Genomic DNA, 24,191 nt, shown 5'->3' on the forward strand with positions numbered 1-24,191 from the left:
TTTTGTGAGGACAGTTTACACTTCCCTCTGGAAGTGTAAAGAAAGTCAAGCAGTTCCTTCCCTATCCCCATACATATACACTCTACTTCGCATGTAATGAATAATGTTATCAACTCTGAAGTTCACTCACAGATCCCAGTATCTAAGCCTTGATTTAAAGATTTAAAGCAATGTCTAAATTAATTACAGCTGCTTATCTGTTTAAAGTATGTCAAATAATCCCTTGGGCTATATGTTTTACTAATAAAAATTACATTTATACGTCTTATAAGATATAAGAAAATTATATAATACATCAAAGAGCAATATAAATCAGAATCAGAAAAACTCAGAAATGAGGAAAGAGAAACCAAGAAAGAACTAGAAATAAAACAAAAATCATTTCAGTACTGAAGACTGAACTATAAGAAAACAAACAAATAAACATAACAGAAGATCTTAAAAGAAACAGAAAGTTGGGGCACCTGGGTGGCTCAGTTGGTTGAGCACTGACTCTTGATTTCAGTTGAGGTCATGATCTCAGGGTCCTGGGATCAAGCCCAGTGGGGAGTGGGCTCTCCCTGGTCATGAGATCACAATGATGTTTAAAAAAACAACACTACACTAAACTGGTCACCTTCTGAGGATGACAGGAATCCAGTTCATTATCTTGAAATCTGGGAAAAAGGAAAGAACTAAGCAATTCATGCTACATTTCCTATATAAATTGTACTGGTACCCAAAGAGTACATAAGAGAGATCTTCTATAAAATCATTCCAGATAATAAATGAGAACCAAAAGAAAAAATGAGAATATCACCATTTCATAATGAATTAATGGCTCCAGAGGCACTGAGCATCAATGACTAATAACATTAAAAAAGAGTAAAAACCAGACATTATATGCCTCTTGATGACAGGAGCAAAACTATAGTTTTCGATCAAACCTGAGTCTGGTCAAACCTCTGAATCTAGCTGTCAGTGTTCAGGAAAAACAAAAGACAGAGGAAAATGTTGAATTGTTCCTGGGTACACAATCAACAAAATTCAGACTGTGGGAAATTATACAGATCAAATAACTTAGGTCTTTCAACAGATTAAACAAAAGAAAAAGATAAGTATTATGCAGTCCTAAATTATTGTGGAATAAACATTCATTTTTTAAAAAATTTTTATTTATTTATTTGACACACAGTGAAAGCACAAGCAGGGGGAGAGGGAGGCAGAGGGAAAGGGAGAAGCAGTCTCCCCGCTGAGAAGGGAGCCCGATGAGGGACTTGATCCCAGGACCCCAGGATCATGACCTGAGCCGAAGGCAGACGCTTAACCGACTGAACCCACCCAGGCGCCCCAATGTTGATTTTATCAAAATACAAAAGTATACCAGAAATCTATGGCATCTTAAATCAGGATGCGTAAAGACAATACTAGTCAATCTTTCATCCTAGTAATTAATTTTTTTATGCAAGTATCTTTCTTCTCCTTTACTTGTAAATCAATTACAATAAGCAACATTCATATTCAGGCGGGTCTTAAATTTTCATTTTTCTGATTTTTCTATGTGGATAAAATTTTATATATATAATTTGTTTTAACATCAAAACAGGCTCTTAGGGGCGCGTGGGTGGCTCCGTCGTTAAGTGTCTGCCTTCGGCTCAGGTCATGGGATCGAGCCCCGCATCGGGCTCTCTGCTCGGCAGGAAGCCTGCTTCTCCCTCTCCCACTCCCTCTGCTTGTGTTCCCTCTCTGGCTTTCTCTCTCTCTGTCAAATAAGTAAATTAAAAAAAAAATCTTTAAAAAAAAACATGCTCTTAAAGTATGTGAGAAGTAATATGAATAAAATATAGACATTTCCCTCATCAGCGCTGTCTTCCTAAACAATACGAGGCAAAAAATTAAAAAAAAAAAACTAGGCTTCAAATAGTATTAAATTTGCATCATCTGTGGAATGTTAGGATATCAATAAAACAACCCAGAGGAAAAATATAGGCAAGAAATGGCTTAAGATATAGTTTTAAGTCAGCAAGCCAGTGAATAATAAGACAAAAAAATCAATTTTGATACCATCATAATCTAAAATGTTTTAACTGCCTAAACTTTCAAAATTAAATCAGAAATACACTGCAGTAAATTTGAGCAATTCACTCTTAAGACTGAAACCCTATAACCAACCACATCTTACTTCAGTGTAGACTGAACATAAGAGTTGAGATTAACTCTCAGGTAAAAGTAAACAGTAAAGATTTTTTAAGAAGAATAAACTCACCACTTCCCCAAGATGATGTTGGAAAAAATTTCAACCTCTTTAAAAGTGTTTGTGGTATGCTTATGCAACCAATGAATCCATTATCCAAAATAACAAGACTACAATGACATACAGTACTTTAAATGTTTTTGCTTCACTTAACACACAATTCAAAGTACAGATAAGACCTCCCACGCAGGACACTTATATCTACATTTATGGACAAAACAGAAGACCTTCAGTCTTCAAGCAAGTCAAGTTATTTGCACAAGACTGATTACCTCACCCCAGAGTGTAGAAGATAGGACGGGGCTGTGTCTATGAGGTAAGAATTTACTCATCAAACTTAAGTTAAAGACTTACTTCAGATTATACTGTGAACTTTGCAGAGGAAAGCCCCCTGTTTTAACAGATACAGAAATAAAAAGAAAAGACCTGACTGTTCAACTCAAGTACTAGCTTTTAAAACCAGAGCTTAGGTTTCCTGGATTTGAGATAATCAGCAGAGAACATTTGTTTTTTTTATCTGCACACTGAGTTAAATCCAGCAATATAAAACAATATACTTTTAATACTGAGAAACATGAATAGATTTCCTATTCCCATTATTTCAAAGGGGAAAAATGTCATTGGAGAATTTATCTCAAAGTGTAAATAACTTTCAATTGAGGGGTATTAAAGCACTAAAATAGGCCTGGTAAAGAAATACCAACCATATAGGGATATTCAGTATGTAGTGATTTCTATGAAGGAACTTAAGTTAGAGAAAGTCTAGTAAGAAAGTGCCTGAACAATTCCAAGAAAAATATTTTCTTTCCTGTAAGAAGGGGATACTTTAAATGATTCTTCTTTTCAATCCAGGATCAAAATATTAGAGTTGAAAAATTAACAATTTAAGTAACCTTGAACTTGGTAAGCCAAGCTCATCTTTAGTGTTCTCAGTTAAATACTGTGCTAGAATCAATAACAGATTAGCTTTTATGAAAAAAATTTTAAAGTTGGTTGTTTTCAATCCTTCTTTGGTAACTTAAATATATGACCCTAATAGAAGGCATGGGAGGGGTATTAAAACTGAATAGAATACAATACAAAGAGATTAAAGTTTTACTATTCAAGTATAAACTCTGGTGCCTTTTACTAATCAGGCATGAATCTGTAAGAACTGTATACACTTAATGCCAACAAAGGCAGACATGAACTGAAAGATATGAATGGAATTTTTTTTAAAGTGCAAAAGGAAGGACCAGGAACATAAGACAGATTTATTTATTAGCCAAATGTCACTTATGAAGAGGTAGGTACATAGATAAGATGCGCCCTGGCTACATAAGCACTTTAATAACCAGAAAAGATGAAAAGCAGCTCATCTGTTTGGAGTAGAAAAGAGAAAAAGGAACCACAATTTATTTGTTCCATTACCTATTCTCTGCTGGGTGCAGTACCAGAAAGATCTTTACAATATTATCTCATTCAATACTAATAACAATTCTATGAAACAAGTATTATGCCCATTTTAAATGTAAGACTGAGATTCAGGGAAGTAAAGTGACTTCCCCCAAATCATACTGCAATCCTAAAATTCAAAGTGTCTGGTTTCAAAAATCTCCGCTGCTCTCTTCTATAACAAAGAAGTCATTAAGGTGGTGGGGGGGGGGTCATGAAGGGGAAAGAGAGCAGAAGTGGACAGAAATCAATTCAGAGGTTGCTGCAAAAATCCAGAAGAAGAATGAACACTTGGATGAAGGGCGCAGTGGAGGTAGTGAGAACAGATCAGATTCTGGATACATTTTGAAGGTACAGCACAATCAGCTGCCAGAAGAGAAAAATAAAGAAATAATCAAGGGTAATTTTAATATTTTGGGCCCAAACAATGGATCTGCAATTTACTGAGATATGAAAGACTGTGAAAGAATGGGTTTGAGGATGAGGAGAGCATTTGGAGCTCAGTTCTGGACATACTAAGTTTAAGGTACAACCAGTGGAGCTAAGTAAGAATAGTTTTTAAAGTTTTTACATTTTTAAATGACTGAAAATTAAAAGTAATATTTTATGACATAAAAAGTATATGAAATGCAAATTTGAATGTCCACAAAGTTTTATTAGCACACAGTCATGATAACTCATTGATATACAGTTGATGACTGCTTTTACACCACAATGACAGTTCAGTAGCTGCAAAGTCTACGGCCTACAACACCTAACATATTTACTATCTAGCCCTTTACAGAAAAAGTTTGCCAACCCCTAGTATAAGCAATTCTGAGACAAATATTCTATTACCGGCAACCATTCCCCTATACTCGGGCAGCACCAAACTACTTGATGATATGCAAAGAAGAAATGCATTGTAAGGCCTCCATCAACTTATTCACACTTTTTCCTCTACGTAAAATGCAGTTGTATCCAACACATATTAATGGGGCTTAGTGTCTAGCACAACTAAGTTGGACTCAGTCTTTGAACTACTATTATTTATATGACCTTAGGAAATTTAATTAACTTCTCTGAACCTCAATTTCTTTATCTGTGAAGCTGGTATTAGTAATACTTATGGAGTTGTGGTGAAAAACGAATGTAGTAATGTATATAAAACACAGCATGCCATCTGGCACTAAGTAAACACTTACTATATGATAATTGGAGTCTTCATCTATCATCGTCACGATCAATAACAACATCCTTTCACCAAAAGATGGCTTAAATATCATTTCCTTATCTTCTCTGTAAGATTTTCGGGAGACTCCCATTAAGAATTAATTGTTCCTTCTTCTGTGCTTCTATAGCACACTATACATATCTGTTTTATAGCATTGACACACTGCATAATGATTAATTATTTACATGACTATCTTTGGACTAAAGTTCAAAGTATGCCTTTGAAAGCCTTTTTCATCTTGATATTTTCAGTGCCAACTTAGGATCTAGGATGGCATGGGTATTCTAAAAAAAAAACTGTTGAATTAATTTTGTCAAGGGCCACATCTAAAATTAATGCATTCATAAAACCAAACCAATTTTGTCAAGGGCCAGATTTAAAATTAATGCATTCATAAAACCAATCCAAGTTCAAGGAAAAAATAAGTGGTACTGATGAGGTTTGAGACCCAGTATAAGAAGTTCAATGTTTTCCTTTTCTTATCCAAACTATTATTCTGAAAAGAAGAGTGGCATTATTCTAAAGCACAAATACCTTATCCTCCACATCAATCTCAAAGATCTTAATTATCAATAAGAATTTTCATAGGTGAGCCCAGACCCCCTAAAAGTGATTCTTAAGAAAACATCCATAGTGTCTCTTCCTCTAAAGAAAAAAAGGAAGCATTCTATTCCAAAAAAAAGTATTTAACATAATGCCATCAATACTATAGTTAACACTTTTCACAGGTTTTCATAGATCTAGCTTCTACACTCTAAATCTAAATATGAAACATAACTTCCCTATGATGAGTTATCAACTTACATTTGCCTAAGGTATCCAAAATTGCCTAAGGTATCCCAGAAAGTCTGATCTGTAGTTCAAGAAAAGTTCTAAACACAGAATGGTTTGATTCTCACGATGGAGCTATGCATCAATGATGATGAGTAATAAAAGGAAAACAAAGTAGACTTGCTAATTGCAAATGGAGCAATCACCAGTAATAATGTCAGTATTTTAAAACTTGATGACTGGGCTTTCAAGGTGCACAACGAATATATAAAATGTCAAGCCTAACACAGAATTAAATAGTGCAACTGTCAAAAATAAAGGTATCTACAATTATGTATTTTTCTTGTTTTTTATTAATAAACTTTTTATTTTAGAATAGTTTTAGATTTTCAGAAAAGTTGCTGAGATAGTACAGGGAGATCCCATAAACCCTACACCTGGTTTCCCACTTAGATTAGTCATTTGCCAAAACTAATGAATCAATATTGATACATTATTATTAACTAAAGTCCCCACTTAGATTTCCTTAGTTTTTATTTAATGTCTATTTTCCATTCCATGATACCATATTATGTTTAGTCATCATGTATTCTTAGACCCCTTAGACTAGTTTCTCAGGAACTTTTGTTGCTTTTCGTGACTTTGACAGTTTTGAGGAGTATTGGTCAGGAATTTTACAGAATGCCCTCAGTTGGGGTTTGTCTGATGTTTTTCTAATGATTAGACTTGGGATATAGGTTGAGAGGAGGAAGACCAAAGAGGCAAATTGCTCTCTTCATCATTTAATTTCTAGAATGCATGCTATCAATATATTGAAACTAAATAAATAGGTATACATGTTTACATACCCTACATAACTGAAAAAGAAAACTGAAGCTCTAGCTTCTTCAGCTGTGCCAACATTAATGAGAACAGACGTTATCTATTTGGTTCTTACTATGTGTCAGACACTGTGCCAAATGTCTTACAAATTTATGTCATTCAATCCTCAATAAAACCTTAGGATATAAATACCATTTTTCTTTTTGCTAGGTCAGGAAATAGGAATTGAGATTCCAGGCAAACATGGCCACAGGATCCAGGATCTGAAACTTGGCCTTTATTCTAAAGCCTGTTCTCTTCTCCACCATTCTCTGTCTGTACATAAATATATCATGACATGTTAGAGAGCTCAACAGTGCAGTTGGTAGGAGACCAAAAAAAAAAAAAAAAAAATTCCAAGGTAAATTTGAAATAATCTCTGATTTCAAACTTCTTCCCCTCAAATCAGGTACTTAGTGTGGCTCCCTTGAATTCTTCAGTTTAAAAGTTTGCTTGGAGTTGTTAGTAAGCATAGATATCTCTACAGATAAGCACTTCTTAGATTCACAGAATGATAGAGCTAAGAAGGAATTTTGAGTTTATTTTTGTCAATTGATGCTTTTTAAACACTTTGTGAGAGTGAAGCTTTGAAAAAAAAAACAACAAAAAACAGTCCAGCACAGCAACTTAACAGTTAAAAATATAACTGAATGTCAACAACAGGTATATATATATACACATACACATATTTACTTTATTTATTTTTGGTGTTCTTATCTGTTGAAATTGGATGCTGAGAAGGATACATATGAGTCTCAATCTTGGCCACATACCAGACTGATCTAAAAATCCAGGGATTTAAAAAAATCCTTATGCTCAAGCTACCCCCCAGATCAATGAAACGAGAATACTGAGAGGAAGACCCGAGCATAATTCTTTAAAACTCCCTGGATGATTCAGCATGCAGCCAAAGTTGAAAAATATTCGTAGAGATTAGGGGTGCTTTGATACAGAAATGAACTGGATCCACCTGCAAGTTTTCAGTGCTAATTGGGAGATGCTATAGGTAAATAAAATACTAATTGTACTGAAGAATATGATCTCTAAATTGAGGACGAAAGTTACATTCATATGTTCACTCCCTGTTTATTACTGACTTTGGTGACTTGGGGAGTTTATGGACTAAACCAGGACAATATTGTATAATTTGAATAAGGTTTTAACGTATAGTTAACTAGACTAAATTTACTCTTTTGAGCTGGGTTTGTGAAGTTACACTACCAAGACGATTTTGTCACCTAGATGTAAAGCTTCCTAAGATTGTGAAAACTAAAATAGCCTCTGCTTCTTCACATTAACCTGGTCTCGGGAAAGCCACAGCTCCTAAAGCATGAGAAGGGATGTTCAGGAATAGTACCAGATTTTATTTATAAAACAGAGAGGAATAAAAGAACATTGTGCACTTAGGAAAATCCAAAGAGTCTGGTATACTAGAGCACAGAAAGTATGGGGAAGAGGCAGGATATCAAAGTAGAAAAGTTGGCAGAAGCATCATCACAAAAGGCATAATCATTATTCATGATTAGACTTCATCCTCTAAGTGTGGGGAAGAAAATGAAGGACAGTGAGCAGGAGAGTAGCATCATCTGAACAGTGTTTTCAAAAGACAAATTTGGTGAGCATATATAGATGGCACTACAGGGTCAGAGAAGCAAAGAGATCACTCACTGCAATAAGCCCAGAGGAAAGGAAAGCCTGACCAAATGCATTAACACTGAGAATACAGAAGAAAGGGTAGGTTTGTGGCATATTTAGGACTAAGAACCCCAAAGACTTTGTATCCTTTTGAAAGAGGTGTTCTAATCACTATCATCAGTTTTCTTTCCCCTTTCTTCCTTCAATCTAATCTCATCAGGCTTTCACCCACGCTGTTCCAGCAAATTCACATTTACCATGATCTCCTGTAAAGTCTACTGCTAACTCCAGTGGTCAGTTCTGTTTTCTTATTTCTTGCCTTATTATAACAACATCTGATGCAGTTCACCATTCTCTTTTCCTTGAAGCTTTCTCTTCACTTAACTTTCTTTTCCACCCTCTCCTACCTCTGTGGCTCCCTCTCAGTCTCCCTGGCTTGTTCTGTCTCTGCTCCCCAATCCCTACATGGCCCAGTGCCCCGAGGGCTCACTTCTCTAATCTGTACTCTCCCCTATGTACACTCCTCTGTTTATCTCAAACAGACTCATGACTTTATGTTTCATCTAAATGCTGACGGTTCCCAAATTTGAATGTCCAGCCTGAACCTTGTTTGTGAACAAGCTCAGTACTTCTGGAATTGCCCACCCTAGATCTCTACTTTGAACATTAATCGGGCATCTCAAAATCTGACGCAGCCTCACATGCCCCCTCTCACAGTCTTCCTTCTATCTGTGAACAGCATCTCCACTCTTTTAGTTGCTCAAGTCAAAAACCTGGGAGTTATCCTTAACCCCTCCCTTTGTCTCACACTGCACATGCATTCCGACAGCAAACTCTATCAGCTGTACCTTCATAATATATCCAAATTACTTCTCACCCTTTGCTCCTGCCACCCTGGTCCCAGCCACCTTTGTCTATGACCTGGTTTCTCTGCTTCTGCCCCGGCCTGGCTTCAGTTTATTCTCAACACAGCAATCAGAATGGTTCTGTTAAAACACAAATCACATCAGGACACTCCTCTCCTCAAGGATTCACCATCTTAGTAAAAGTCAAAGTACTTAGATCAAGGCGCTACATAATATGGCCCCCATTACCTCTCTGACTTCATCTCCTACTACTCTCACGCCTCTGACTTCACTGAAGCATACTGGTTCCCTTCACGCTTTAAACATGCCAAAGAGGGGCGCCTGGGTGGCTCAGTCCGCTAAGCGTCTGCCTTCTGCTCAGGTCATGATCCCAGAGTCCTATCCTAGGATCGAGCCCCGCAGCGGGCTCCCTGCTCAGTGGGGAGTCTGCTTCTCCCTCTCCCTCTGCCCCTCCCCATGTCCATGCTCTTTCTCTCTTGCTCACTGTCAAATAAATAAATAAAATCCTTAAAAAATAAAAATAAAAAATAAACACAACAAAGATTTAACCATATCAAGGCATCTGCCTAGAATATTTCTCTCTCAGGTATCAGTGTGGCCTCTTCTTTCATTTCCTTCATATAGGTATCTAAGTGTCCCCTCAACAACCATCTTCACTCCACACCCTATCTAAAATCGTACCCCCACAGGCACCAGATTTACATAAACATCCTTTTTTCTCCCTTCCCTGCTTCTTGTTCTCCTTGGTAGTTACCACTAACAGATTCTATATTTTACTTATTTACTTTAATGGCCAACCATCTCCTCTACTAGAATATAAGTTCCATGAGGGCAAATAATTTTGTATTCACTGTTCTATCCCCCATGCCTAGAGCAATAGCTGATATCTGAAATAATTTGCATGAGTGAAATGAGTGAAAGAAGGGAATTCTGGATGCCTTAGAATTCTTGATTTGGGAATTTCACTGGACTTATTATAATTCCATTAACCAAAATGAAGCACAGAAGATGGGAGACTGGGGAGGAGAAATAATAAGTCACTTTGACCAAGGATTTAATTTACAATCTAACTTAATCTTAACCTCTATGTAGTGCCTCATCAATTCTAGATCTAGGACTAGAAGGAGGGACACATGAACAGCCAGAAGTGAAATTATTTAATCCCTTGATTTTTTTTTTTAAACCAAACAGGTTAATTCTCAAACAGGAGCTCTGTAATGATTCTCAATTCTCAACACAACTGTTTATGTTTTACTTTTAAATACATTATTCTAATGTAAAAGGAGCTCATTTTACTCATCTATTTGTGTAAAAATTGGAGAGGTCCATCTACTAATTAATTGCCTTTTGAGATCTCTACTTGAATGTCTTATATATACCTCAAACTCAAAATATCCAAACAGGAAATTCTCACCTTCTCCTCACCCCTTCAAGCCTGACACTCTTTATCAGAGCTCCCCATCTCAATGAATTCATCACCAAATATTGCTGATTCTCCTTCCTAAGGTCCCTTGAGTCCATACCTAACCTGTCTCCAATTCCTATATCCATTCTCTTCTAAATGTTTATCCACAACACGGCTGAAGAATCATTTAGAAATGCAGATGTAATAGTTTTCCCATTTAATGTTTAAAATGTTAAAGTGATCCCCATTAGAACAGATACAAATTCTTAACATGGTCTATAAGATTCTTTTCCAGCTTCATTTATAATTAGATCTCCCTTTGTTTTCCTAATATTGGCTTTCGTTCAGTTTCTGATCTCTACCCTCAAGATATCTAGAGTAGAAACCTGAGAAACAACTACTATATACCTGGGGAGTCAGGATAAAGTGGTTTTGACCCCAAATTCCTGCCTTTGTATATGAGGATAAGTAAGTTTCAAAAGCACTAGTAATAGAAAATTTTTATTTCATGTCATATGTTAATAAAATAAACCCTTAAATTTATTCCTCTTACACCTTAAAAAGATAGAATGATAGCTACTGACAGATTAAAAATCAAATCTCCCCCTCTCCCACCTCAACCCCCCAAAAGGGCACATCTTTCTGTTTTGACTGATAAGTATCTTTAAATGTACTTGGCACTCACTGAAAAACCAAAATAATAAAAAGCCAATATATATATATATAATCTAACTACGCCTTAATTTTTTTTACCAATTATACTTTATTTATCCCATATGCCTATATTATTTGATTATAACAATGGCAATGAATATAAAAATTTAAGATCAATGTGTTTTAAGGAAAATGGTTTTTTAAAGGAAAAACCTTGGTATATGTAATATACAAAATTCAGAATAGTCCCTTCTCTAAACTTGTCATTAATAAGGTCCTTACTCCCGAGCACTACTATTTTGTATTTTTCTCTTAAGTAACTAGGAAACATAAATATAACAATGATTAAGTGGTTGAATAACAGGAATCATTAGGATCTAGTAGAATATAGAAATATTTAATTAGGGCACCTGGGTGGCTTGATCGATTGAGTATCCAACTCTTGACTTCAGCTCAGGTCTGGCTCTCAGGGTCGTGTAATCGAGGGGAGTCGGCTTGGGATTCTCTCTCTCCCTCTCCCTAGGTCCTCCTCCCCCCCCCCCGCTTACATGTGTTCTCTCTTTCTCTTAAATAACTTAAAAAAAAAAAGAAATATTTAAACCAAAAATAAGTAAGTAACTGAATAAAGAATCACAAAAACAGACTCACATTTAAATAAAGGAACTTCATATATGAGAAAATAGCATTATAAAGCACTGGGGAAAGGAAAGGCTATTCAACAACAAATAGGGTACAAAAACTAACTTTTTCCATATGAGAGAAAACAACTAGATCCCTTTGTCATACCTCAATCTAATTACTAAAAAAATTAAGGGGAAAAAGAAGAAAATCAAAATGTAAAAAATCTGAAAATGAAAAATCAAAACGTCAAACCTTAAAAAATTTTTTTTCTGAAACAATATAGGGGGAATTAAGAATGATAAAAATGAATAAATTAAAATTTAAAACTTATATTCAACAGAGGTTTAGAGTTTTAGACTTATAACCAAAAGCAAAGTTTTAAGACAGAACAGACTAAAAAAGATATCTGCAATAAATGTGACAGACTAAGGATCCATCTACAACAGGGATCTATGAACTTCTGTAAAGAGAATAAATACTTTAGGCTTTGCAGACCATATGTTCTCTGTTGCAACTACTTAACTCTACCATCTAGCACAAAAGCAGCCACAGACAATATGTAAATAAACAAGTGTGGCTGTATTCCAATAAAACTTTCTTTATGGACACCAAAACATATAATTTTCACATATTATTTTTTTTCTGAATCACAAAATAATTGTAAGAACTATCCTTCACTCACAGTTTGCACAAGAACAGGTGGTCAACTGGACTTGACCCTGTCTAGAATATATAAAGAATATCTGTAAATCAATAAGACAAAGATAAATAAATCCAAGCAAAAAAATGCACAAAGAATATAAGGAAGCTATTAACAAAAGAGGTCATGTGAAGGGCCAAAAACACATCAAAGGGTATTTGGCTTCACTAGAAATTAAGGAAACAGAAATTAAATCAGTAGGATATTACCTTTCATGTACCAGATTAGGGAAAAAGAAGTCTGACCATATGAATGTTGGCAAGGATACTGCAAAACAGGAACTGTCAAACACTGCTGAGAAGACTATAAGCTGGTACAGTGACAAAGCACAAAAATTATCTAGTAAAAGTGAAATGCAAATCACCTACATCCTGGCAATTCCATTTCCAGGTATAGACCCTAGAAAAACTGATATGTGTGTAAGGATATTCACTGCAGCATTACTTGTAATAACACAGAACAAAACAAACAGTGAAATAAACTCAGATTTCTATTAGGACAGAAATGAAAAAAGAAATGTGCTCATAAAGTTGAATACTACACAAGACATACAAAAAATAAACCAAATCCATATATACCAACAAGAGCAAAATAAGCAAGATGCAGAATTCCACAGAGAGAACAATACCACTTAGAAAATTTTAGAAAACATACAATACTAAAAATTGTTCATGGATACATTTATATTAGAATTTTTCATCTCTGATAAAGGAGATCCAATCAACTCCTTTATTTTTTTTACCAAATTCTGTATCTGTATATATGAGTCTGCGTATGATCTACGTATGTGTGCATCTGTTAGGATATGGTTATAGCAATGAGAACTAGTGAAAAAACATGCCATATTTTATTTTGAAAGTTCTAGGAATTTACATTTATGAAAATGCATTGTTGTAGCAAAACAGAGAATGGACTAAAGGGTACTGAGACTGGAGACGTAATAATTAGGAAGTGAGAATGGAAGAGGACAAGAGAAAACAAAGTTGAGAAGCATTCAGAAGTTCTAATCGACTGCCCACGATGACGGATTAGATGTCGGCAGCCATTTTGGGAGAGCAGAGCTTCCTGTTATTTTCCAACTACTTCCTGAATACACCTGCTATGGGCTTTTAAGTAGCTTTTAGAAAGGCCATCTACATTAGCTGATGATGATAATGGGTCATCCACTATAGCTGAGTGATAGAAAAGGTTTTTAGAAAACAAAATATCAGTTAAAGCAATTTTGAAAGAGAGGTAGCAGAAAGGTTTTCTCCGCTCTGCAGTTTCTGCCAGATTATATGCACACCGTGTCCTCCTGAGGGCTGGGGATCCTGCTGAATACTAACATCTCAATCTTCAGTCACTGGAGGAAGAGACGATAAAAGGCTTCAGGACCACATTAAGTACAAATCCTGGCTCCAACACTTACTGTATAACTTGGCCAAGTCACTGAACTTCTTTTCCTCTGCCTGTTTCTTTATCTGCTAAATGAGTAAAATAAAGTACAGCTGATCCTTGACAACGTGTACTGTGCAAACCACTTATACACGATTTTATTTATTAATAGAGTACAGTACTATATATATTCTCTTCCTTATGATTTTCTTAGCATTTTCTTTTCACTTGCTTACTTAACTGTAAGAATACAGTATATAACACAGATAACATACAAACTGTGTAAATCAACTGTGTTATCCGTAAGGCTTCTGGTCAACAGTCGGCTATTAATAAAGTTTTTATGGAGTCAAAAGTTATTTGTGGATTTTCAACTATGCGGGAGTCAGCATCCCTAACCCTTAAATTGTTCAAGGGTCAAATGTAATAGAATTCATTCCGTAAGGTTCTGAAAATTAAATGGGTAAAATCATGTATGTATTTATGTACGTCTGTGTGTCTCTGAATGCATACACAAAGTGCTGCTATTCTTCTTCATCAGTTACTCGGCACCCAGTAAGTGCTGGGGCATTACACTAGGTGTTGGAGAAGGAGATATGACAAATGTATATTGTCTGCCCTCTCACAGTATATAGTCATGACACAGTGCGACAGACGTGTGAGCTAATGTACGGTCTTCAACCTAAGGAACTAGGAATTCCTGAAGCTATTTCTCAATCTTTCCCAGCCTATCAACCATTTCAGTGTCATTTGATCTTTCCACAATTGCTAAACATCAACAGAAAAGCCTTAGAGTTACACAGAGAAAAACCCTTACTACTTTACAAATCTATGGATGAAGTCATTTTCTAAAGTCACTGTCTCTAAAGTTTCCTGCTATCCCATTTCTTTTATCCTTCTAGAAGATTTATAAATAAATCTAATGTTAATCTAAAAGATTCATTAATGTATAAAACTCCCAGAAACTTATCTCTAAATTTGCCCCCTCCTCTAAGAATGTATTCATTTTTTATTTCTTTTACCTGTAACCATACTGTGAATCTGAAAGATTCATAAAAAACACTCAGTAAATACCTGGGTCTTAGAATCACAAAGACAATGATGGTTAAATGAACATTAACAAGAGTTTTTTATTGCTTAGTTGAAAACGAATTACTCTCTATAGCGTAAAATCTTTTGTTTTTATGCTGTAATAGAGTACTTTTACATTTTCTTTAATAAAAAGATGTTTCTTTATTGTCTAAAACATCAACTACAACAGTTATCCCCTCATCAACTTGCTTTGTGACAGGCTCCTTCAACAAAAGATAGCTTAATTGCATCCAGCTCTCTATCACAAATTTACAGTACTAATCCTTGCCAGCCATTTTGTTTTCAGCTTGTTACAGGAACAGCCAGCTGCCTTCAGCCTGACTCTATTAGCATATCGGATAATTTAGAAAATGAGCACAGAAATGGAACCTAAAAGATAGAGTTCGTTTTTATCAGAATGTATCTATGTATTAGATATTACTCTTTATGCTTTATGATACTTCTCCGCTTCCTTTCAATATAATTAATTTTCTTAATTTAAATGCTCATTTCCTGCTCAGAGTAATTTTTCCCTCCCCCAGATCCTATAAATGAGACTGACCTACTACTGTTTAAATATAAGAATTTCAAATTTTAATAAAATAAACTACACAGAATATTTTCTGTAAAAGGATAAAAGGATAAAGGGGTTGGATATTTGGTGCCACAATTTACAACTATATTCCAGCAGACCATCTAGCCAAGAATAATAAATACATAAAAGCTAACATATTGTTCTCACATTTCAAGGATGTTTCTAATAGCCAGCAGACAGCAAACAATTCTCCACCTGTTTTGACTTGCAATAGGCTGTTTGAATGTCAATAACAATGTGCCCTCACCAAGCATCACTGAAGTCTTAGATGACAAATCTAATACAAATTTAATAGGATGCGGAAGGGTAGGGCCAAAGAGTTCCTCTTAGTGTTCTGTTCTTCAGAACTCTTTTCCATCACATCCTCCCTCCTCCCCCAACAAGTCCCACTCATCTATATTTAATAAATATTCTGAAATATTATTCATTAACCCACCCTATCACTTGTAAAACTCTTTTTAGAGAGGCTCTTCTAGTTGACTAAATGATACTATTTAGAAAGTTTGCTAACTTAATAGAATATAACACCCCTGAAGTAACAATAAGCAAAGCGGGGGAGGGGGGAGGCTGAGGTCAGGGGGGACCTGCAAGGAAATAAAATGCTCAAAAGACAGAAAATCCTGAAGTGCTTTAACAACTTCATTTTCTCCTCCAAACCCCTCCCTGTCTCCACAGCATTTTTTATGTTTTTACTGTGATGCTAACTAGCCATCCAGTCTGCTGTAGAAGCCTCTGCTTAGAACGGATTTCAAGGCTGCTGTGTCTTCTGAGGAACCAATCAGATTTCTTTGTTTCATCTGCAACATTCCATCAGGGTTATATAACATTTTAGATACATGAAACATTCTAATAATATAGTATATTTCAACCCGTAGTTAGCTATTTATTGTCCCTAAATTTGGCATATAAAAATCCCGTATTATTCTTCTGTGTTATTCAATAAAATCAAAGGAATATAGTATAGATGGGAAGATTATTTTTCTTTTTGGGAAGAAGACAGTGAATTTGCTTTGTCTGAAAGAAAGAGTTTGTGAAAATACAGAATATGGGCACTCTGCAGACTACTAAAATGAATGCTGATCCTTCTTATTTCTGTTTATAGTAAAGTGGGTGAGGTAATCCAACACAATGGCAAACAGCCATACAGTTGTTAATTCTTATCACATCCAGCTTGTCATTAGTATAGAATAAAATATTATAAATAGATTTCAAACTCAGGCTTAATCTTTTGCAATTTTTTAAAGCAAAGAAAAATTAAGTGAAATATTTAGAACACTTGGACAAATATTTTCTCAAAGAAAATCTGAACTCTAAATGTCAAACCCCAATTTAACACCTACAACACTAACCAAAAAATAGTATACCGGCAGCCCTGTTACCTACAGGACCAGAATACTTGCAGTACACTTGTACTGGCACCATACAAATATTTCCTCTCTCAATCTCTCTCTCTCTGTCTCTGCTAGAGATAATGCTGCATAACTTCAACACTGCTCTTCTGTGCTATTAATATAACAACTCAGATATTCAAGAACACATTAAGCTGGAACCTGTGAATCTAGTATTTTCTTTCCTTTTTTTTTTTTTTTACAACTCAAAGGCATCCCACATATGATGGTTACAAATCAGCACAGGATTAAAATAGTGCCCGAATGCATAAAAAAGCTCAATCTGTTGGGTGTGGCTTAAGTAAATATATCTTGTCTCAACTGGACAGCTCCCCAGTAACATGCAGCCACTGAAACCCAAAATATATGAGTACACAAGTAAAGTGCTTCCGGGAGGGGGTGGGAAACTAAACCTCCATGGTTTTTTTTTATGCTTGATGTTCAGTTGTTTCTACACTGTACTTCTAAAATGACAGTGCCTTTAGTCAATGCTGAACATTGCTCAAGAAACCAAGGACAGAGAAATTTTACTTGTCCTACTTCCTCTCCTTATTTTATACTCACTGTCTACAACATGGCCGTTCTTACAAACATTTTGCTTTCATAAAAGAGGTAATCATTTAAATGATGACTATGTGCAATGCGAACTCACACTGCATTACAGTCATCAATAAAATATGAAGTGCCAACTCCAGTGTTCATTCTACTTATTTTCCATCTCACCAGAGAAATGCTTTACTAATGCTCTCTACTATTATAAAATGAACAATATAAGGAAAAAGACATTGGTAGGAGCTGTGACAAATAAGCAACAGAGAAAATATAAAACCTGTAAGTGCTTACTTTTTTAACAATCTAGTATTAATAGTAAAAAAAACCCTTCACGCATATGTGTGTGTGTATACATTACACATATTTAGTACAAATATAAATCTGTTTATAATCTACCATGCATACATTTATTAATGTCACACATGCAATAATATACCTGAAACCTCTATATAGAGGGGGTATGCAGATTTCAGAACTATACATGTTCATTCTTAAATGGCCACAAACATTAAAACAGCTAAGGATTTCTGACATACTGAACTATATCCAAGCTTTTAATCTTGTTAAACAATTTTCTCTGCTATTCAATGCAGAAAACCCACCTTTGAATCATGTTGACGGTTATTTTTTTCCCATGCCCTCTACGTGCTGCACCATTTTGTTTGTCTTCTGGACAGTGGAGAAATCGGCAGACAGCAGTGAAGGAGTGTACTGGAGTCAGCAGAGGCAGTGCCAGCCTCCTACTGCAGTCTGTATATTGAACGCACTCAAACCCACAGGTGCCTACGTAAAATCCTCCAGCTGCAGCCTGCAACTTAATGCTTCCTTCGGCAGCAGATCTGTATGCTATTTTCACTTTGCTTTAACACAATAAATGGACAGGATGCACAATAGTGTACACCTTTAAAAATGAATTTTACATAAAATACTTATACAGATACTGTCGCCATTAAGTAGCTAAAAATGAGTGACTTTTCAAATCAGAAGGATAATCACCAAATTATGAAGATTCAGAAGTATAATCACCAAAAGAGAAATGCACTTCTAACACCGTATAAATTCTAAACTGGTAATTTAATTATTCAAAAAATATAACATTAAAAACTAGCATATGTTGTACCTTACATCTTCCTACATAATTAGCTTATGAAAGTAATTTTTCATTTTCCATAATTATATCATGTATAAATGCATAAACAGGCCTGCCTCTAACCATACCTTTCATCACCAAATAATCCATTGATAAGAAGAAAACACAGAACTTATCTGTTAAAAGGCTAAGTGAATCAAGGTAAACCAATGTTCAAACACTAACAGGTGAAACAAGAAACAGAGGCTCACAATCCTCTCACATAAACTTCAAACACATACACTCTTATCCTACCCAAATTATAGAATTTAAAAACTGGGTGAAACCTTAAAGAAATCAAATAAATCTTTTTAATTTTTCAGATGAACAAATTAAGGACTAGAGAGGTTAACACTAAGGTACCTCTCCCAAGGTCACATGGCCAATTAGCAGCAAAACTTGGTCTTCAAAAACATCTTTTAATAAGTAATTAACTACTGAAACTCACCCCAAATTAAATAGTAACCTAAATATTCCTGTAACTATTAAATAAATTTTGTAGTTAAAAAAAAAAAACAGGGACGCCTGGGTGGCTCAGTCGTTAAGCGTCTGCCTTTGGCTCAGGTCATGACCCCAGGGTCCTGGGATCAAGCCCCACATTGGGCTCCTTGATCAGCAGAGACCTGCTTCTTCTCCCTCTGCCTGCCGCTCCCCCTGATTCTACTCTCTCTCTCTGACAAATAAATAAATAAAAATCTTAAAAGTAAAAACAAAAAAAAAACTTTACAAAAAAGAAATCTCCAGGCCCAGATGGTTTCACAGGTGAATTCTACCAAACATTTAAATAAGGAACACTAGTTCTACACTCTCTTCCAGAAAACAGAAGAGAAGGAAACATTCCAAACTCATTTTATGAGGACAAAATTAATTTGATATCAAAGCAGACAAAAACATTACAAAATAAGGAAACTATAGACCAGTATCCCTCTTGAACAAAGAAACAAAAATCCTCAACAAATATTAGCAAATCAAATCTAATAGTGTATAAACATACACAATGACCAAAAGAGGCTTATATTGGGTATGCTCAGCTTGTTTAATATTTGGAAATCACTCAATGTAATCTATTACATTAATGATTCAAAGAAGAAAAATCACATGATCATATCCCTTGATGCAGAAAAGTATTTAACAAAATCCAACATCCATTCATGAAAAAATTAGAAAATTAGGAATAGAGGGGAATTTCCTCAACTTGATAAAGAACATCTACAAAAAACCTACAGCCAACATCATACTTAGTGGTAAAGACTAAATGCTTCCCACTTAAGATCAGGAACAAGGCAAGAACACACATTCTCACCACTCTTGGCTACCATCTTACTAGAAGTACTAGTCATTGCATACAGACTGGAAAGGAAGAAATAAAACTACCTTTATTCTCAGAAGGTATTATTGTCCACTTAAAAATTCAAAGTAGTCTACCAAAAACAAACAAAACCCCCCAAAACACCTCTTAGAACTAAGAGTTGAGTTTAGCAAGGTCACAGTACAATCTCAAAAAACAAAAATCAATCAATATTTTAAAGGAATTTTAAAGGAATTTAAATCCTTTAAAGGATTTTAAAGGAATACCACTAACAACAGCTAAAAAAAGAAAATACTTAGGTATAAATCTGACAAAATGAATGTATGATCTGTATGCTAGAAACTACAAAATGCTAATGAAAGTCATCAGGTAAGACCCAAATAAAGGGAAAAAGTATCATGTTCATGGACTGGAAGACCACACATAGTAAAGATTTCAATTCTACTCCAAATGATCTGTAGATGTAATGAAATTCCAACCAATATCCCAGAAGGATTTTTTTTTTATACATACAGATTCTAAATGTATATGGAAAGGCAAAGGATCTAAACCATATAAAACAAGTTTGTAAAAGAAAAACAAAGTTACAGGAACCACACTACCCCATTTTAAGACTTCCTATAAAACTACAGTAATCAAGACAGTTTGGTATTATACATAAACAGATCAGTGGAAAAGAACAGATGGTGCAGAAATAGACCCAAAGAGGGGCGCCTGGGTGGCTCAGTCAGATAAGTGTCTGCCTTCAGCTCAGGTCATGATCTCAGAGTCTTGGGATCAAGCCCCACATCGGGCTCCCTGATCAGCAGGGAGTCTTCCTGTCTCTCTCCCTCAGCCCCACTCGTGCTCTCTCTAAAATAAAAAAGAAGAAAGAAATAGACCCAAACAAATATGGCCAACTGATTTTTGACAATGATGCAAAAGCAATTCAAAGGAGAAAGGACGGTCATTTCAACAATAGTGTTGGAACAATTGCATACCCGTACACAAAAAAACACACACATCAACCTTAACCTCATATATTATACGAAAAATAGCTCAAAATAGACCATAAATCTAAACTATAAAACTTTTAGGGAAAAAAATAGCAGTAACCTTTATGACCTGGGTTAGACACAGTTTTAAGATATGATACCAAAAGCATGACCCATTTTTTTATTAAAAAAAAAAGATAAACTGGACTTCATCAGAATTTAAAACTTTTCTCTGAAAAAATCACTGTTATGAGAACAACCAAAAAAAAGCAAATCACATATCCAGCAAAGGACTTGTATCTAGAATATATAATGAACTCTCAAAACTCAACAGTAAGAAAACAACCAACCAAATTAAAAAAAAATGGGCAAAAAATCTAAAGAGACACTTAACCATACAGGATATATGAAGGGCAAATAAGCACATGAAAATATGTTCAGCATCATTAGCCATTAGAGAAATGCAAATTAAAACCACAATGAAGGGCACCTCGGTGGCTCAGTTGTTAAGCGTCTGCCTTTGGCTCAGGTCATGATCCGAGGGTCCTGGGATCGAGCCCTGCATCGGGCTCCCTGCTCCGCGGAAAGCCTGCTTCTCCCTCTCCCACTCCCCCTGCTTGTGTTCCCTCTCTCTCTGTCTCTCTCTCTGTCAAATAAGCAAAATCTTAAAACAAACACACAAACAAACCACAATGAGATACCACTACTCACATAACAGAATGGCTAAAATTAAAAAATATGGTATATCAAGTGCTAGCAAGGATGTGGAACAACTGGAAATCTCATACTTTGCTGGTGGGAATGAAAATGGTACAGCCACTCTGGAAAGTAGTTTTGGCAGTTTTTTATAGCTAAACATACACCTCCCATATAATTCAACAAGCTCTCTCCTAGGCACTGACCCTGGAGAAATAAAAGCTCACAGTCACACAAAAACCTGTACATGAATGTTTATAAGTGGCTTTATTCATAACTGCCCCAAACTGGAAACAACTTAAACATTCTTCAGTGGGTGAATGAATAAAGAAACTAAGGTACCTCCATACAACGGCACACCACTCAGCAATAAAAAGCAACTAACTATTGCTGGACACAACAACGTGAATGAATCTCAAAGGCATTACGCTGAATAAAAGAAGCCAGTCATAAAAGCTGTATTATTCCATTTTCCATTTATATCACATTCTTAAAACAAAAATACAGAGATAGAGAAAATAGTTAATTGTTTTTCAGGATGAGGGGTGGGGTAAGGGTGTAACTAGAATGGAGTATCATAATGTAACTTGTAGCATCATTTATACTAATTTTGGTGGCAGCTACATACATCCATATGCATGTTAAAATTCACTGAACTGTACAGGGACACCTGGGTGGCTCAGTCGGTTGGGTGTCCGACTCTTGGTTTCAGCTCAGGTCATGATCTCAGGGTCATGGGATCAAGTCTGGTGTCAGGCTTGTGCTCAGTGCATTCAACCTGAGATTTTCTCTCTCTTTCTCCCTCTCCCTCAGCCCCTCTCCCTGCTCGTGCTCTCTCTCTCTCTCTCAAGTAAATTTTTAAAAAATTCACTGAACTGTAGATACACACAAAGTAAATATTACCTTTTGATAAGTTTTTAAAACTTCAGCTACTACCATGTGGTCATGACTTCCAATTCTAGACCTCTTACTCTGCCCTATCTTAAGCCCCTAACTCACATATCTAACTTCTCTTAAATATACCATTATCACCTCAAATTTAATATCTCCAAAAATGAATTCATTACATTCCCCCTCATACTTCAAGTGAATGGAACCCACCATTCACCCAATCATCTAAGCCAGAAACATGAGTATCATCTTTGAATGAGTTTTTTTATTTAAATTCAATTAGCCAACATATAGTACATCATTAGTTTTTGATGTCATGTTCAGTGATTCATTAGTTGCGTATTACACCCAGCGTTCATCACATCACATGCCCTCCTTAATGCCCATAAGTTTTGTAGTTACTACATAACTAGGAAAATAACTTGATCTATAGCACTGCTGTATCTCCAGTACCTCCAACTGTGTCTAGCATAAAGCAAACACTCTGCAAATATTCTTGTTGAGCAAATAAACTATGGCACCTCCTTCATTTAAGCTGAAAATCAATCAAGTCCAGTTGATTCTTTCACCGTATCTATCCATCTCCACTGCCACCCTCTTATTTCAGCCCTCATAATCTCTCACCTCGTTGATGCTGCTCCTAACAATGACATGTGTCGTTTTGCCCTGCCCACCTTCACACACACATCTCTTTCTGGGAACTGTCCTTTACTGATCTGCATTTCATCTACTAACTTATTCCCTCCCTCTGCTGTGGCTGATTTCCACTAGGGTGAGTTACCTAACCCAAGCTGACATGATGACAAACCTTACCCAAACCCAATCCAGAGTATAACTGATTTGTCCAGGGGTGAATACCAGACCTAAATTAGGCCAGAGTTAATCTTACCCGTTGGCATACAGATTTGAAAACAAAACGACTGAGTTGGTATCCACCTCCGGGCCCCTGAACTACAAGATGTACAACTCAACTACTGTGAGTAGCTACGCTCCACTATTTGAACTGAATAGTAGAGGAAAGTAATGTTTTAGGTCAGAAAAGAATGAAACAGACATGCAGAAAGCAGGTATAAAAAAATAAAAGCCAACTAAGGTACCAAACATACATACTACCTGCATGTAGTTCCCTAAATGTATCAAGCTCCCTCATAACTTCAGCCTTTACAATTTCTGTATCCTCTGCCTGAAATGATGATAGCACCTCCTCCAAGAATTGTTCCATCCTCCTCACATCTGACATGGAGTTCTTCCTCTGTACTCCAATAGTATCCTGGCCGAACTTTTTCATAATACTGCTCGCACTTTAATATTAATGGTTCACTTATACCACAGAGTAAAATCTGGTAAAGACTATGTCTTATATCTCTAAGTAAACTATATCCCTCAGTATTTTACCTGACCCTTAGTAGGTGCTCTCAATATAATCAGGGATGAAAAGACAGAACACAGACAGGAGGGGAAGAAAGAAGTATCTAAATAATATCTAACAGTACTTCAGCCTCAGAATATAAAGTGATTGGAAAGTTAACAGAAAGGAGATTTATTACCAGTCTGGCCTTCAGTCTTTAAGATGGGAACAAAGAATAATCACAAGGTAACACAATATTCTCAGTAAAGAAATGAATGCACTAATTAACCAGTATATGAATAATATCAGAAGTAATAGAACGAGGCATGAAGTAAATTTTTAGAGCAAAAAAGTACAGATAGGCATTATTTTGAAAAAAATAATTTTTGTTCAATATTGTCTTTCTCCCACCGAACATTCAAAAGTTCAAGCAGCCAAGTCTTTTGTGGTTAGGATGGGAAGTGACGGCAA

The 24,191-nt window shown here is 35.7% G+C and overlaps 1 protein-coding gene across 8 annotated transcripts in view; it reads right to left on the reverse strand.

Annotated features, from left to right (window-relative positions):
* Positions 1 to 24,191, reverse strand: part of TANC2 (tetratricopeptide repeat, ankyrin repeat and coiled-coil containing 2) — a 352,068-nt gene that overhangs the window by 248,780 nt on the left and 79,097 nt on the right. The window lies entirely within an intron of this gene.

The sequence above is a fragment of the Callorhinus ursinus genome, unplaced genomic scaffold (assembly GCF_003265705.2).
Source record: "Callorhinus ursinus isolate GAN/ISIS: 27379988/994484 unplaced genomic scaffold, GSC_fseal_2.0 scaffold50, whole genome shotgun sequence".
Classification (NCBI taxonomy): domain Eukaryota; kingdom Metazoa; phylum Chordata; class Mammalia; order Carnivora; family Otariidae; genus Callorhinus; species Callorhinus ursinus.